Here is a 14,629-nt window from a genome sequence, read left to right as displayed (position 1 = left end):
TGCATTTAATATGTTTTGTCAGGTCGTGCTTGATTTTTATTAACATTCTGGTTTTAGACACGGCGATAAATGAGCATCGTGCCTCGGGATATTATTCTTATTTATTGGGTTGAAAAGTATGCCCTTGTTTTCAAAATAATTTACACAATGCAAGAAACGCCACATCGCCTTGATGTTGAATTGAGTTTGAGGAAGGGGATATTTAAAAATGGTGAAAGAATCTTAGCATCTGCTGGTTAGAGGAATAACAATAATTTAATTTACGTTTTCTGATTGACAATATCTGCTGATTTTTGGTAGCCTTGAATTAGAATATTATGTCTTTAAAAATATTTATTCGTCTGACAATCACATTCAGAGGTTTTTTATGTGTTAGGTTGTGTTTGATTTTATGTTTCCAAAGTATTTAACACTAGTGTCTTAGTTTAATTTTTCATTAGAATTTGTAATAACCTAGAAGCTTAGAAGCTGAGGAATATCTTTGAAATTTCCTTCTTAGCTCGCGAATTGATCAGTCCCATTTGTTTGATTTTAAATTTTAGGTTTCTTTTGGACTTGATTTTCTTTTTTGCTTCTCGGGAATTGTGTACATGTTTCAAATGGTGGCGTCGCCTCCCCCCGCCCCGCGTAGGACACCCCAGAGGTTGTGATGTGAGTTGAGCTTGATAGACAAGATTGTGTAGTTAGGATCAATATATCTGATCGGATGGAGACGCTCCTTACTCAGAGACTTGATACTCTCCAAAAGCTCAGCGTGTAATTTTATTCCGGCGTCCAAAGGTTAATTCAGATTTATTGTGAAGGGCGATTTACGGCGTGTTGGTGCGTTTGTAAATGTGACTGTTTTCAAATTGAAACGATATTCGGTTACACTTTTTTGGAATTTAACGTCATCCAATTTAAGTATTTGGGATTTTGACATGTTTTATAATTCACATGCACTCATTGTTGAAGATCGTGGAGAAAGGTAAACATGAAAACCTTGAGAGTTTTCCATGCAGCCAAGCAGAGGTGCCTGGCTGCGTTGTGCAGCAATACTGTGTGAATTCTGACCTAGCTTTGCGTGCAAATGATCAACTGGTTCACATCAGAAATGCTTGGAGTCTTGTTTGGATGGCATCCATCCACAGATGCTACAATATCCCATTTTGGTATTTACCGGAAAAATAAATTAAGGTTTCTGAACTTTAAAAATACTTAGCAACTATACAAGATTTGCCTACACAATACGTGCTAGAACATTGAATAGATAGTGGCATACAAGTAGTGCTGCGCAATGTAATTATACTGAAATTCTTTTATGTAGTAAATTAAGTTTTCCTCATATTAGAAATTTTATCCAGTACCAATAAATTATTTTGGAGCCTTAAAAGTTGTTTTTGAAAGTATGTTTTTCTGTATTCCATCTTTGACATAGAAGCCATCTTGTTCTCGATTCATCACAATTATGTTTGACTTGTGTCAAGCTTACCAAGCGCAGAGATTGATGCTTATTGAATAAAATGACTTGATCGTTCTTCCTGAGTTTGGTGCACTTTTTTTCTTTTTATGTTTTTTAGATTTTTGTGGGCTTTTGTTTTGCTAAAATTGCAATTGCTGCCTCTGACACATTCACAATTAGTTGTACAAAGTTATCAAGTTACTCTTTTATCAGGGTGATTGCAAATAGGATGTTTTTTGGCTAAAGGAGGAGGAATTCATCACAATAATATGTCTTTAGTTCAAGAATGTGAATGCAGATTACAAATTCTATTCATTTCCCACCCACCTAAAAACAAAATGGTTCGAGTCTGCTTTTCCAACGCTTGGAGGTTTGTAAAATGTAAGCTATGTATGAAAGTTTTAATATATTTAAAATTCTGACTATGCAGAACTGTTAAAACTTGTGAGGATCATTGCAAAAATAATCTAATTTTAGATTTTTAAACTTTTCCACTTGATGTTGTATTTTTTAATAGTTAGAATAACTCTTGTGAAGAACAGCATACTTATGCACAGTGAATCATTTTGCTATAGCATATTGCTTAAACTCCTGGGACTTAGAAACATTTCAATACAAAATACCTTAAAGTGAGTTACTTTCTAGACTGGATGAGCTGAGAGATAAACACCTTGTCATAATTAGAGTCTTTTTGTTTATTTATTGTTATTTGAGACATAGTTTGTTTATTTCTAACCTGATGTATATGTATAAATTAGTTGCCTGATATGTACCAAAGGTTTAATGCTTTTCAGGATTATTTTCTCTAGTTTAAAGGTCAGTTACTATGAAGTAGCTGTTAAGAGTTAAACATTGGGATGATTAAAGCCATTGACTTTGGCCTGAGCCTTACTGACTCAAACCCGAGTAACCAATTCTTCTTCACATCCCTGGTCTTGGGTTGAACCAAGTGGCTGGCAACTTATTTCACCTTGAGCTGAGTTTCTGGCCCTAAATGTTTCCATCTTACAGACAATTACATAAGAACAATGGGAAAAGAAACTTTACCGTCTCTACTTCAGCTTATCTGCTCCCAAAAGCCTCATCTACATGTTTGCCACCTCCAGAATCAACTGGTTAAATGCTTTCTTGGTTCACCTGCCATCCTTAATTTTCTATAAACTTCAATTTGTCCTAAACTTTGCTGTTTTTATTTTTGTCAAAATAAACAAATTTTACAACATAGTCTAGGTGTGCAGCTGTTTAAAACTTCAGTTTTCTGCATTTGTTTGTGAAACAAAACAAAATATTAGCACCCTTGAATTGAAAATTGTCATGATACATTTAATCTATTCAAAATATCCTAAACTGCGCAAGACCCACTTGACAGTCAACCCTGTGTTGTTGATTTACAATGGTTTACAGTTCCCAAATGCATAAAATATAAATTCTCATCCTTGTTTTTGAATCACCTTTCTTATCTCTGTAATCTCTCATCTAAAAAGCCTCTGATAAGTCTGAGTTCCTCCAACTTCTGTGGATCCTTTATTTTCTTCCCTCCTTTTTAAAGGAGCAGTTATGCCCAGAGAGAAAAGATTTGTTTATTTATTTTTATTCATTTGTTCAGGGGATGTGGTGTAGGGCAGATAAGAGTCAACCACATTGTTTCGGGGCTGGAGTCGCATATAGACCAGACCAGGCAAGAATGGCATATTTCCGTTCCTAAAGGACATTAATGAGCCAGATAGGTTTTTAAACTGGTTCTTCAAGAGTTTGATGGCATATTTTTACATGTTTGCTATTAGGCAAGCTTTTTTTTATTTTACAGATTTTTATTGAATCCAAATTTCACCAATTGCCATGGAGATTCAAATCCATGTCCTCAGGGCATCGGCCTAGGGCGCTGGATTACTAGTCATGACATTTTCACGACACCACCACTTCTCCATTGAATTAATTCCAAGCATCTGAAAATTCCATAGGATCATAGCTGATCTAACTCATCTAGATTTGCTGAGGACCACATCCATGCCACATCCAGTTTGGAGCATATAGGCATTCTTTCTGAATTGATTTACAAACTTCAGTATCCAGGTTATGTGAATTTTTGCCTTTGAGACAGGCAAAGTAAGCAAAGAGTGCTGGTGGTGAAGAATATTGATGCTTTTGACTTTCTCAAGTCTGAATCTTGTTCTGTTTGTATTGTGGACAAATTCTGATTATTTAATTCTGAGAAAACACTTTGAAGGGAAATAATTCCACTTTCTTCAGTTGCAGCTACATTTGCACAGGAGTAAAGGAAGGATGCAGGTCTAAGGGATGTGTGTGTTTTTGTAGGGATAGTCACCTTCCTTTGACTCCAGCACCTATGCAGGCTTTTCATTGTTGAAGCTGCTAAGCCAGTTCAGCTCTTTTGGTGGGCTCCTACAGTCTTGTGGTGATGTGTTTCTGCTGAGCTAGGTAAGGTCATCCACTGCCTCCATCTTTCTCTGCCAATCTGAACCGTTTGCATGACAGCATAAATGCCAGGACTCTGGACTTGACAATGAAACCAATAACCTAAAGATGGCTGGTTTACCTTGAATATTTTCTAACACATCTTTGAGATGAGTCATTTGAAGGGGACACATCAACTGTGTAGTCCATGCCCAACAAAATGGCCTGATTTATATTAATGTCTTGTTTGTGGAAATGTAATCAAGGATTCAATCTGGTGCATGACAAGAAAGTTGTATTCAGGTCAGGCTGTACTCTAGATTTTGGACCTTTGGTTGAATGAAGGGTTAAATTCTAGTTAAGCAGAGCCTTTCATTTCTGAAATGTTAACTCACACATTAACAGCAATGTTAACTTGCTGTTTAACCTGTTGAATATTTCAAGTATTTTCTGTTTTTATTTGAGATTTCCGGCATCTGGAGTATTTTGCTTTCATACAACTGTCTGTGTGGTGTGGTAATTTTGTATCAAATGTGAAATTAATGACTAATTTCCATAATGAGAAGTGATGGATGAAAGAGTTTTCTGTACACATTATCCACTAGACTTGGAAAACTTGATAGAATTAAATAAAGTGGAAGCTTGATAAAGAATGAGATAGGATTGATATTCATAATTTTATTAAAATGTTAGCATCGTTTAAATGATTTCCTGTACATACAGGCTTCTCTGCTGTAAATTTGGACTTCAGATATGTGCTAAGTCATCCACCAGTGATAACAATTGAGTGCCCTGAGTTTACAGAGTCACATTCGAACATTTGTGCATTTGTATTCCATTCCACAACATAGTACTGTTCAAAGTAACCCTAGCTGCTATATGAAACAGCAAAGAAATTCCTATATTTTGCACTGGTTTTGCTTCGTTCCGTTTTCTCCTTGTCTTCTTTCAAAATAGACTGCTGGTAATTGTACACAAAGGAAACCCAAGATAGAAATGCAGATATTCCTCCTATGAAGACTGCTTGCCTTATCTGCATTGTATTTGGTTTATAACTTGGAATTTAAAAAACAAGAAAGGCAGATGAAATCGGTCTGGCATACCTTTCACTGAACATCACTGCAATTTGTTTCCAGAGAAACATTTGATGCTAAACTGTTTTCTTGTAATTTCCTCTCATTAGTTATTTCATAGTGAGATTTGTGATCAATGGTATGTATCTATTTACACATACATATATTGATTTGAAAAATTATCATTAGATTAAATGGTATCAAATGGAACACACTACTCTGCTGTTGTTCCAAGACTTGATTAGGTTTTACCTAAAATAAAACTATATATATAGTCAAAGAAGAGGACTGTAATTTGACAATGTTGGAAATATGTTGTCAGGGAATTTGTAGTTGTAATGATGGTAGAACTGTCATCATTTGCTGTCAATATTGTCTAAAACTGACAAATGTCTTCTGAAGTCTGCACATGTACTCTGAAACACTGTTTAAATATTGCTGTCAGTCATGCCTTTTTCCTCCACATGGTGTGCTGTTGCAGCCTTCAAAGATGAAATGTGCTAATAATCAATTAAATGAAATGAAATTCATTTTTTTAATGAAATGTTCTTGTTGCAAAATCCATGGAAAGAGTTCAGCCTTCTTGAATGACGTACAATTGTATTTAATTGCATATTGGATAATAATGATAACTGAATAACTTTTCTTACCCTGAAAAAATAATTTTAAAAGTCTGGATTGTCATTCCCCCTATTCCATGGTGAAGATTCCATAGATTTAAAAAAAATTGATATTTCAGCTTCAACCTTTTTCAGTGTTTCTATTCTTTGGATGTGGGTGTTACTTGGTTGGCCAGCATTTATTGCCATCACTAATCACTCAGATAGCAGTCAGAAGTCACCAGATTGCTGTGGATTTGGAGTTGTGTAAGCCAAATGAAGTAAGGATGGCCCATTTCCCTCCCTAAAGAACATTTGTCAACTAATGGATTTTTAGCAAAATTAATGGTGGTTACGCAGTTGCCATTAGACTTGGTGTTTTATTCCTTGATTTTTATTGATTCAAATATCACCATCTGTCATAGTGGGATTTGAATGCATGCCCCTAGAACATTAGCCTGGGTTTCTAGATTACAAGTCCAGTGACATTATAACTAGGCGTCCCTCTCCTGAGTATGGATCTGCCTATCTTTATTTCACTTTATTTCTTTATTTAAAATGGTTAAAAACTAATGATAATTTTTTTTATTTCATGCCTTGCTGTCTGTAAGAATTCTTCACTCTGATTGGCTCTTCTACCTGTTTGATGATTTCACAGTTTCTGGATGTCGGCTCTTACTGACAGAAGATGATGCCGGAATGAAACTGTTATCATAATGGGTGAAGTTGACTGCATAAACCCCACTAAATCATTGTGGATAGTTTTCTTTGAGGTCATCCGTGAGCACCGTGTCTTCACCACTGCTTGCAAACTCTGGGCTGTGTCACATCAATATAATGCAATATTCTCAGCTATCCTGAGCTGTGAAAATTAAATTTTCAATGATTTTGATTTTTGTATGTACAAAAAGTCTCCTGAGGTAGCTCTAAGGACAAGAACAAGCCTGACTGACTTACTGGCCACTTCACTCTAAAACATGTGATGTTTATAAGTGGTTTGCATTTTCTAATTAAATCAGTAAGGAATAAACAAAATTGTTGTCCTTTTAAATGGGAAAATAAAGAAATAAATCATGAAGATGTACAGTAAATACCAGCAGTGTTTATAGACAGTTTATTTTTATTCATTCATAGAATGTTAAATGCTGGCTTAGCCAGTGATGTTATTATCCAATCCTAATTGCTCAAAGGGCAGTTAAGTGTGAACCACATTCCTGTGTACACTTCACATGTAGCCAAGATTAGGTAAGAATGGCAGATTTCATTCCCATTACTGAACCCGATGTCTCTTTGCAATAATTGACAATGGTTTCATGGTCACCATTGGCAAGCTTTTCATTCCAGATTTTTGTTTTAAAATTGAATTCAATTTTCATTATCTATCACTATGGGATTTGAACCCATCTCCCCAGAAGTTTACCTGGAGAGCAGTTAATAAAGCTTACACTACCCTTGGCATTATTAGTAGGGGCATGGAGTACAAGAGTAGTGTTGATCATGCTTTGGATATTTTGATCAGTTTATGCATTAAAAACACTTTACCCAAGCATTTTTGTTTGTTAGGTGGACAGAAGGATGCACAATTTGGTTTGTGATTCAACTCAATTTAAGTGACAAAATATTCCATATTGAAAACACCATGTGGACATTTCCCCAAATTCCCACAATATTTACTTCTGTTTAAGTCTATGCATCTGAGAAAAGACATTACCCACAACGATCCATGTCTTTGAGGTGGGCTGTAGGAATCTCCATGCTGTCCAGCATAGGGCTGGCTTATCCATAGAATCATGGACTCCTTACAGTATAGAAGCAGGTCATTTGGCCCATCGAGTTCACAACGACCTCTGAAGAACATCCCACCCAGACCCATCCCATCCCTGTATCCCTACATAGCTAATCACCTATCCTGCACATCCCTGGACACTGTGGGGCAATTTTGCATGGCAAATCCACCTAACCTGCACATCTTTGGACACAAAGGTTGGGTTGCTGCATGGTCTTCCACCATGAATTTTGCTATGAATATTCATTGAGTGTTGGTGGCTTCAAGGTGTGTCTTTTTATTCCCCCTTGCCTTGGACCCTCACAAATGTTTGGTAGCCTTTGTCTAGTGGGGCCATGAGTGGGGTTCAAAGCATCCAGTGGGCTGGTGCCAATCCGCCATTTCAAACAATGCCACCACCAAACACATGCCCCACCTTGCCGTCTGCATTTCATAGGGATCATTCCTTCCAGGACACCCTAGTCCATTCCTTGACCACCAACAACACCCATCCACCCCTTCCCAACACCTGCCCCTTCCCCTCCTCCCTGCTCACCATCCAAGGGCCTAACCAGTCTTTCCAGGTGAAGCAGCATTTCACCTGTACCTTTTCCAATCTTGTGTATTGTATTCGATGCACCCAATATGGCCTACTTTACATTGGAAAAACCAAATGCAAACTGGGTGACCACTTTGCAAAACACATCTTCTCTGTGCACAAGCATGACTCCAGCCTTCCCATAGCTGGTCATTTAAACGGCATGCCCACTTGTCTGTCCTCAGCATACTGCAGTGCTCCAGTGAATCACAGCACAAACTGGTGGAGTAATATCTCATCTTCAAAGTCGGCAGTTTACAACCTTCTGGCCTCAATATTGAGTTCAACACCTTCAAATTGTAAACCCATTCCTTCCCTTTCTTTTAGCTTTGCTTGTTAAATTCTCTGTCTCACACCTGTCTTTCAAGCCTGGTGGTTAGACACACCATTGTTCTGCCATTCTCACATTCTGATCATTTAATCTGAACTATCAACATTCTTTCTCCTGCAGCACTCCAAGCTCCATCCCCCTCAGCTATTGCATAAATGTGGCCCCTCCACACTTCACTTCAGCCTTCAGGACAACATTGACCACAACACCACACAGTCTTGCCATGGCAACCTCTGCAAGACATGTCAGATCATCGAAATGGATACTACCATCACACGTGGGAATACCACCCATCCTGTGCAGGGCAGATATTCATGTGACTCAGCCAACGTTGTCTATCTCGTACACTGCAGGCAAAGATGCCCCAGGGCATAGCATATTAGTGAAACCATGCACATGCTACGACAACGGATGAATGGACCCTGCGCAACAATTGCCAGACAGGAGTTTCCCTCCCAGTTGGGGAGACTCTCTTCCTGTCTCTCACTCACACACATTCGCGCACACACACATGTATAAACTTTGGGGTGAATTTGCGTTTGCAGATTTGTATTTGCAGATATGTTCTATTTGTTCAAAAAGCACACAATTTGTCGATGCAGTCAGTCAGTGGGGCATTTTATAAATTCCTGCTTTGGAAATAAAGCCAGACTGAGTCCAGATTAAAACACAGACAGATTCTAAACAAGGCCCCACACCTTAAATGCATTGTCTGACCTGAGATGTCACCTCTTGTATACATTGATAAAACCTTTAGTTATCTTGGGGCAGTGACTTGAAAGAAATTCTGCCATTTGCATTTTAATCAATCGAAACCTGCATCTCCTTTCTAACTGATTAAAGATTTAACAGGAGGGAGTCAGCCAACCGTTTTAGGTTTATTCAATACATTCACATCAGTTGTATGCTCTTTTGATCTTTTACTTATAAATTCTGTGTCTTGATGCCTCTCTCACCACACCTGATGAAGGAGCAACGCTCTGAAAGCTAGTGTTTTCAATAAACCTGTTGGACTATAATCTGGTGTTGTGTGATTTTTACCCTTGTTCAACCAGTCCAACACTGGTTCCTCCACATCATAAACATAAAACGTTAGCTTGCTGTCTCTCCATGGATGCTGTCTGACCTGCTGTGATCTCCAGCATTTTTGTTTTCAATCCTTCATTGTTGCTATGCTAGGGAGGTATAAAGCACAAATTCCTAGGCACTGGCTGAAGTCAAGATGGCAGAAAGTCTGATCTTCAGCCTGTTGTAACTGCTTTTCCCTGAATCTTTATAATCTCTGACTTTGGTTTCCGCTGTTTTCTGTAGCTCGTAGCTGCTAACAGCCGTTTAACTTACTTTGGCCATTTTCTGTCAGGTTTGTCTCCAGCTGTGCGTCAATTTAGAATATCCAATTTTGGGCCCATTGTCACTTGACCACAACAGGGAAGTGATGTTGAACTTCTCCAAGATACTTGTTAGACTTCAGTTGGGGTTTTGTGCATCCTTTCAGTCACCACATTTTGAAAAAGACCAGAGTGCATTGGAGAGAAGGCAGAAACGATTTATTTACAAGACTGGTTCTACGGATGAGGAACTGTAGTTATGAGAATACATTGAAGAAGTTGAGACTGTTTTGTTTGGAGAGAAGAAGGCTAAGAAGAGATCTGATAGACATTTTCAAAATTATGAGTGTACTATTTGTAAAAGGAACAAGAGGGAATAGATTTAAGTGATTTACAAACGGAACAAATGTGATGTGAGAATTTTATTTTACACCGAGTAATTAAGGGTATGGGATGCACTGCTTGGAAATGGAGGCAGATTCATTTGAGACATTCAGGAATGTATTGGACGATTATTTGGATATAAATAATGTACATGGATATAGGGAAACAGCAGGAGATTGGTATTGGGAAATGATGCTCACTTCAAGAGCCACTGAGTTCATGATGGGCAAAATGGCCTCCTTTTTCACTATAAAATTTCTGTGATTCTGTGACAGAAGAGATGAAATGACAGCAGAGCCAAAGGGTTTAGCAAGAAAAGAAAAAAAAGCTGTGCCTAACTACAATTTTAGCATGCGATTTCCACACTAGTTTTATTTCCTCCTCTTTGCATAGTTCAATTTTTCTCTTGTTTTTACTTTCAGACATAAGCACGTGGCTGTTGCAAACATGAGTTTTGTTTCTTCGTTTCTTTCTCTTATCACATTCTTTGTCACTCTGCACAGCTAATTCCTCTGCCATTTAATCTGTCATGTCTCTCCTGGCCCCATCACAGACTTCCACTTTTGCCTTTCTCTCATCTTGCCCTTGCTTAAAACCCAGAATATTTTTTAAATTTCCCTGATAAACAGTAATTGAAACAATGATTGTGTTTCTCTTTCCACAGATGCTGTCAGACCTGCCAAGTATTTCCAGAACATTCTGCCTTTATTTCAGACCCCCAGCATCCTCAGTACTCAACCTTGCAAGTTATTGGATGCATGCAAAGCACCCGATTAAGTACTTAACATAGGAACATAGGATGTTTATCACCTCATCACAGCCTGCTTTCCCTCCTATCTTTTTTTGCTATGTTACACTCTGTGCCTTCTTGCAGATCATTTATATAGATTGTAAATAGTTGAGGCCAAGAACTGAACCCTGTGACATCACACTCATTACAGTTCACCATCCAGAGAAGGACCAATTTATCCCAACCCTCTGCTTTCTGTCAGCTAATCCTCTATCAAGGCCAGTACTATATCCCTAACCCCCTGGGATCTAATCTTCTGGACTAGTCCATTATGTGGCACCTTGTCAAATGCCTTCTAGAAGTCTAGATATACCACATCCACCTATGTTCAAGCCAGTTAGAGATGACTAACAAATGCTGCTTTGTCAGCGATGCCCACATACCATGAAAGAATAAGAAATTCTCAGATGAACTGAAAACCTATGCTGAAACTCATTAGCATTTGAAATTCAGCGAAGCATTCATGACCATAGCTGTCGAATCAATAGACTGCTTTCTGGAAGGAAACAGCAAAAGATTCCATAGAAGAGTCATACTTAGTTTGAAGGGTCAATGCTGTTTCTCCTTCCACAAAAATCATCAAATCTGCTGAGTTTTTTTTATTTTACATTTCCAGCATACTTGATATTTTTAAATTAAAGAATAGAAGGTGCTCATTTTGATGTGAAAAAACTGTACAATGTAAGGGAGCACAAGGATAGATTCCTAAAATCAGAATGCCATTTTAAATCACTTTAGAAAAGTGGATAGTACAGGCCAACATTGTAACATTTCCACTGTATGACAGAGTTTTTTCCACTGGAACATGCACATGAACAAATGCACAAGGCTGGTTGATGTAACTTCGTTTTAAGGATTGTTGTGGACCAGACCAAACCCCCTCAGAATATATTGAACAGATAGCCTACAGCGTAACTTTTTCTTATTTTACAGGTAATTGTAAGGTGTTGCATTCCAGATGCAATTTGATTGGTCAAAGTGCTCGATTTTAAGCAAAACACACAATATTTTTTCACTACAGTTAAAATACAAAATAAAAAGAAAAGAAAAGAATTGGCTTCACTGTAGCTCTATTGACATGCTTAACAAAATAACATCCAACTACTACTAATTAACTGTTCCAGTATAGTAACATCCCATAAATGCACCTGTGGCAAGGGCAAAGTCAGTAAAATAGATTGTCTCATATGCAATTCTAGCAGCCGGAAGAGAACCCCAGCTTTTAGTTATAGCAGAGAGAGGAATAAGAGCTTCTACATCCAGCTTCAAGGTCCCAGCAACTGCTGCTGAAAGTTAAAACTAAGAATTTTGGTTCTGTGGGATTTTGACCTCATCCATTCAGGCTGGTTCTATTGTTCCAACTTCTTAAAAAAAACCCCAAGGTCTCACAAGCTGTTATAACAAGGTGTAGAGCTGGATGAACACAGCAGGCCAAGCAGCATCACAGGAGCAGGAAGGCTGATGTTTCGGGCCTAGACCTTTCATCAGAAATGGGGGAGGGCAAGGGGGTTCTGAAATAAATAGGGAGAGAGGGGGAGGCGGATAGAAGATGGATCGAGGAGAAGATAGGTGGAGAGGAAACAGACAGGTCAAAGAGGCGGGGATGGAGCCAGTAAAGGTGAGTGTAGGTGGGGAGGTAGGGAGGAGATAGGTCAGTCCAGGGAGGACGGACAGGTCAAGGGGGCGGGATGAGGTTAGTAGGTAGGAAATGGGGGTGCGGCTTGAGGTGGGAGGAGGGGATAGGTGGGAGGAAGGACGGGTTAGGGAGGCGGGGACGAGCTGGGTTGGTTTTGGGATGCAGTAGGGGGAGGGGAGATTTTGAAGCTTGTGAAATCCACATTGATACCATTGGGCTGCAGGGTTCCCAAGCGGAATGTGAGTTGCTGTTCCTGCAACCTTCGGGTGACATCGTTGTGGCACTGCAGGAGGCCCAGGATGGACATGTCGTCTGAGGAATGGGAGGGGGAGTTGAAATGGTTCGCGACTGGGAGGTTTTGAGCAGACCACTTGGCATCTCTGTCTCAAATCTTTCTTCATTAAAAAGCAGGATAAAATGCACCCCTTAAAGCCACAATATCGTCACATCTTCCCCCTTAAAAAGAACCATCATATGCAAAGATGGCTTCATTTTTAAAAAACTTTAGTCTTATGCTATTAGTACACTACAATAAATATACATTACATTGACTCTAAGCATGCAAACATTGACTGCGACAGTCCGTTTCAGTCCTTTTTTTTTCCCTGCCACTGAATGTCTTTGTTCAACAAAATTGCAACAACAATTACATTCTCTCATCCTGCCACGTGTTTGTAATTTTCAAATTGATCAGCTGCAATAATAAGCTCCATCTAAACAGTCTGAATTTTTATCCTTAAATTTTCCCAAAAGCGGTTATGCTCAGTATGTGCCATTGTCTCAGACCCATTTACTAGCACTATAAATTTTGAAATATTGCAAAGCCAACACCAAACTCAAGGTAGTAGGAACTGCAGATGCTGGAGAATCCGAGACAACAAGGTGCAGGGCTGGATGAACACAGCAGGCCAAGCAGCATCATAGGAGCAGAGAGGCTGACGTTTCGGGCCTAGACCCTTCATCAGAAAAGGGGGAGGGGAAGGGGGTTTTGAAATAAATAGGGAGAGAGTGGGAGGCGGATAGAAGAGGGATAGAGGAGAGGATAGGTGGAGAAGAAACAAACAGGTCGAAGAGGCGGGGATGGGGCCAGGAAAGGTGAGTGTAGGTAGGGAGTTAGGAAGGGGATAGGTCAGTCCAGGGAGGACGGACAGGTCAAGGGGGCGGGATGAGGTTGGTCGGTAGGAGATGGAGGTGCGGCTTGAGGTGGGAGGAGGGGATAGGTGGGAGGAAGAACAGGTTAGGGAGGCAGGGACGAGCTGGACTGGTTTTGGGATGCGGTAGGGGGAGGGGAGATTTTGAAGCTTGTGAAATCCACATTGATACCATTGGGCTGCAGGGTTCCCAAGCGGAATATGAGTTGCTGTTCCTGCAACCTTCGGGTGGCATCGTTGTGGCACTGCAGGAGGCCCAGGATGGACATGTCGTCTGAGGAATGGGAGGGGGAGTTGAAATGGTTCGCGACTGGGAGGTGCAGTTGTTTGTTGCGAACCGAGCGTAGGTGTTCTGCAAAGCGGTCCCCGAGTCTCCGCTTGGTTTCCCCGATGTAGAGGAAGCCACACCGGGTACAGCGGATGCAGTATACCACATTGGCAGATGTGCAGGTGAACATCTGCTTGATGTGGAAAGTCTTCTTGGGGCCTGGGATGGGGGTGAGGGAGGAGGTATGGGGGCAGGTGTAGCACTTCCTGCGGTTGCAGGGAAAAGTGCCGGGTGTGGTGGAGCTGGAGGGGAGTGTGGAGCGGACGAGGGAGTCACGGAGAGAGTTGTCCCTCCGGAAAGCAGATAAAGGTGGGGAGGGAAAGATGTCTTTGGTGGTGGGGTCGGATTGCAGATGGCGGAAGTGTCGGAGGATGATGCGTTGGATCCGGAGGATAATGCGTTGGATCCGGAGGTTGGTGGGGTGGTACGTGAGGACGAGGGGGATTCTTTTTTGGTTTTTATTGCGTGGACGGGGTGTGAGGGATGAGGTGCGGGAGATGTGGGAGACACGGTTGAGGGCGTTCTCGACCACCGAGGAGGGGAAGTTACGGTCCTTGAAAAACGAGGACAACTGAGATGTACGGGAGTGGAATGCCTCATCCTGGGAGCAGATGCGGCGGAGGCGAAGGAATTGGGAATAGGGGATAGCATTTTTGCAGGAAGGTGGGTGGGAGGAGGAGTATTCTAGGTAGCTGTGGGAGTCGGTGGGCTTGAAATGAATATCGGTTTCTAGGTGGTTGCCCGATATGGAGACAGAGAGGTCCGGGAAGGGGAGAGAGGTGTTAGAGAT

The 14,629-nt window shown here is 40.3% G+C and overlaps 1 protein-coding gene across 1 annotated transcript in view; it reads left to right on the top strand.

The window, feature by feature from the left end:
* Positions 1-14,629, top strand: part of ptprfa (protein tyrosine phosphatase receptor type Fa) — a 490,838-nt gene that overhangs the window by 1,132 nt on the left and 475,077 nt on the right. The gene's annotated exons all lie outside the window — the stretch shown is intronic.

The sequence above is a fragment of the Rhincodon typus genome, chromosome 10 (genome assembly GCF_021869965.1).
Source record: "Rhincodon typus isolate 14 chromosome 10, sRhiTyp1.1, whole genome shotgun sequence".
In the NCBI taxonomy this organism is placed as follows: Eukaryota; Metazoa; Chordata; class Chondrichthyes; order Orectolobiformes; family Rhincodontidae; genus Rhincodon; species Rhincodon typus.
The sequence above is the reverse complement of the archived record's forward strand: the minus strand, read 5'-3'. Positions and strand labels throughout refer to the sequence as shown.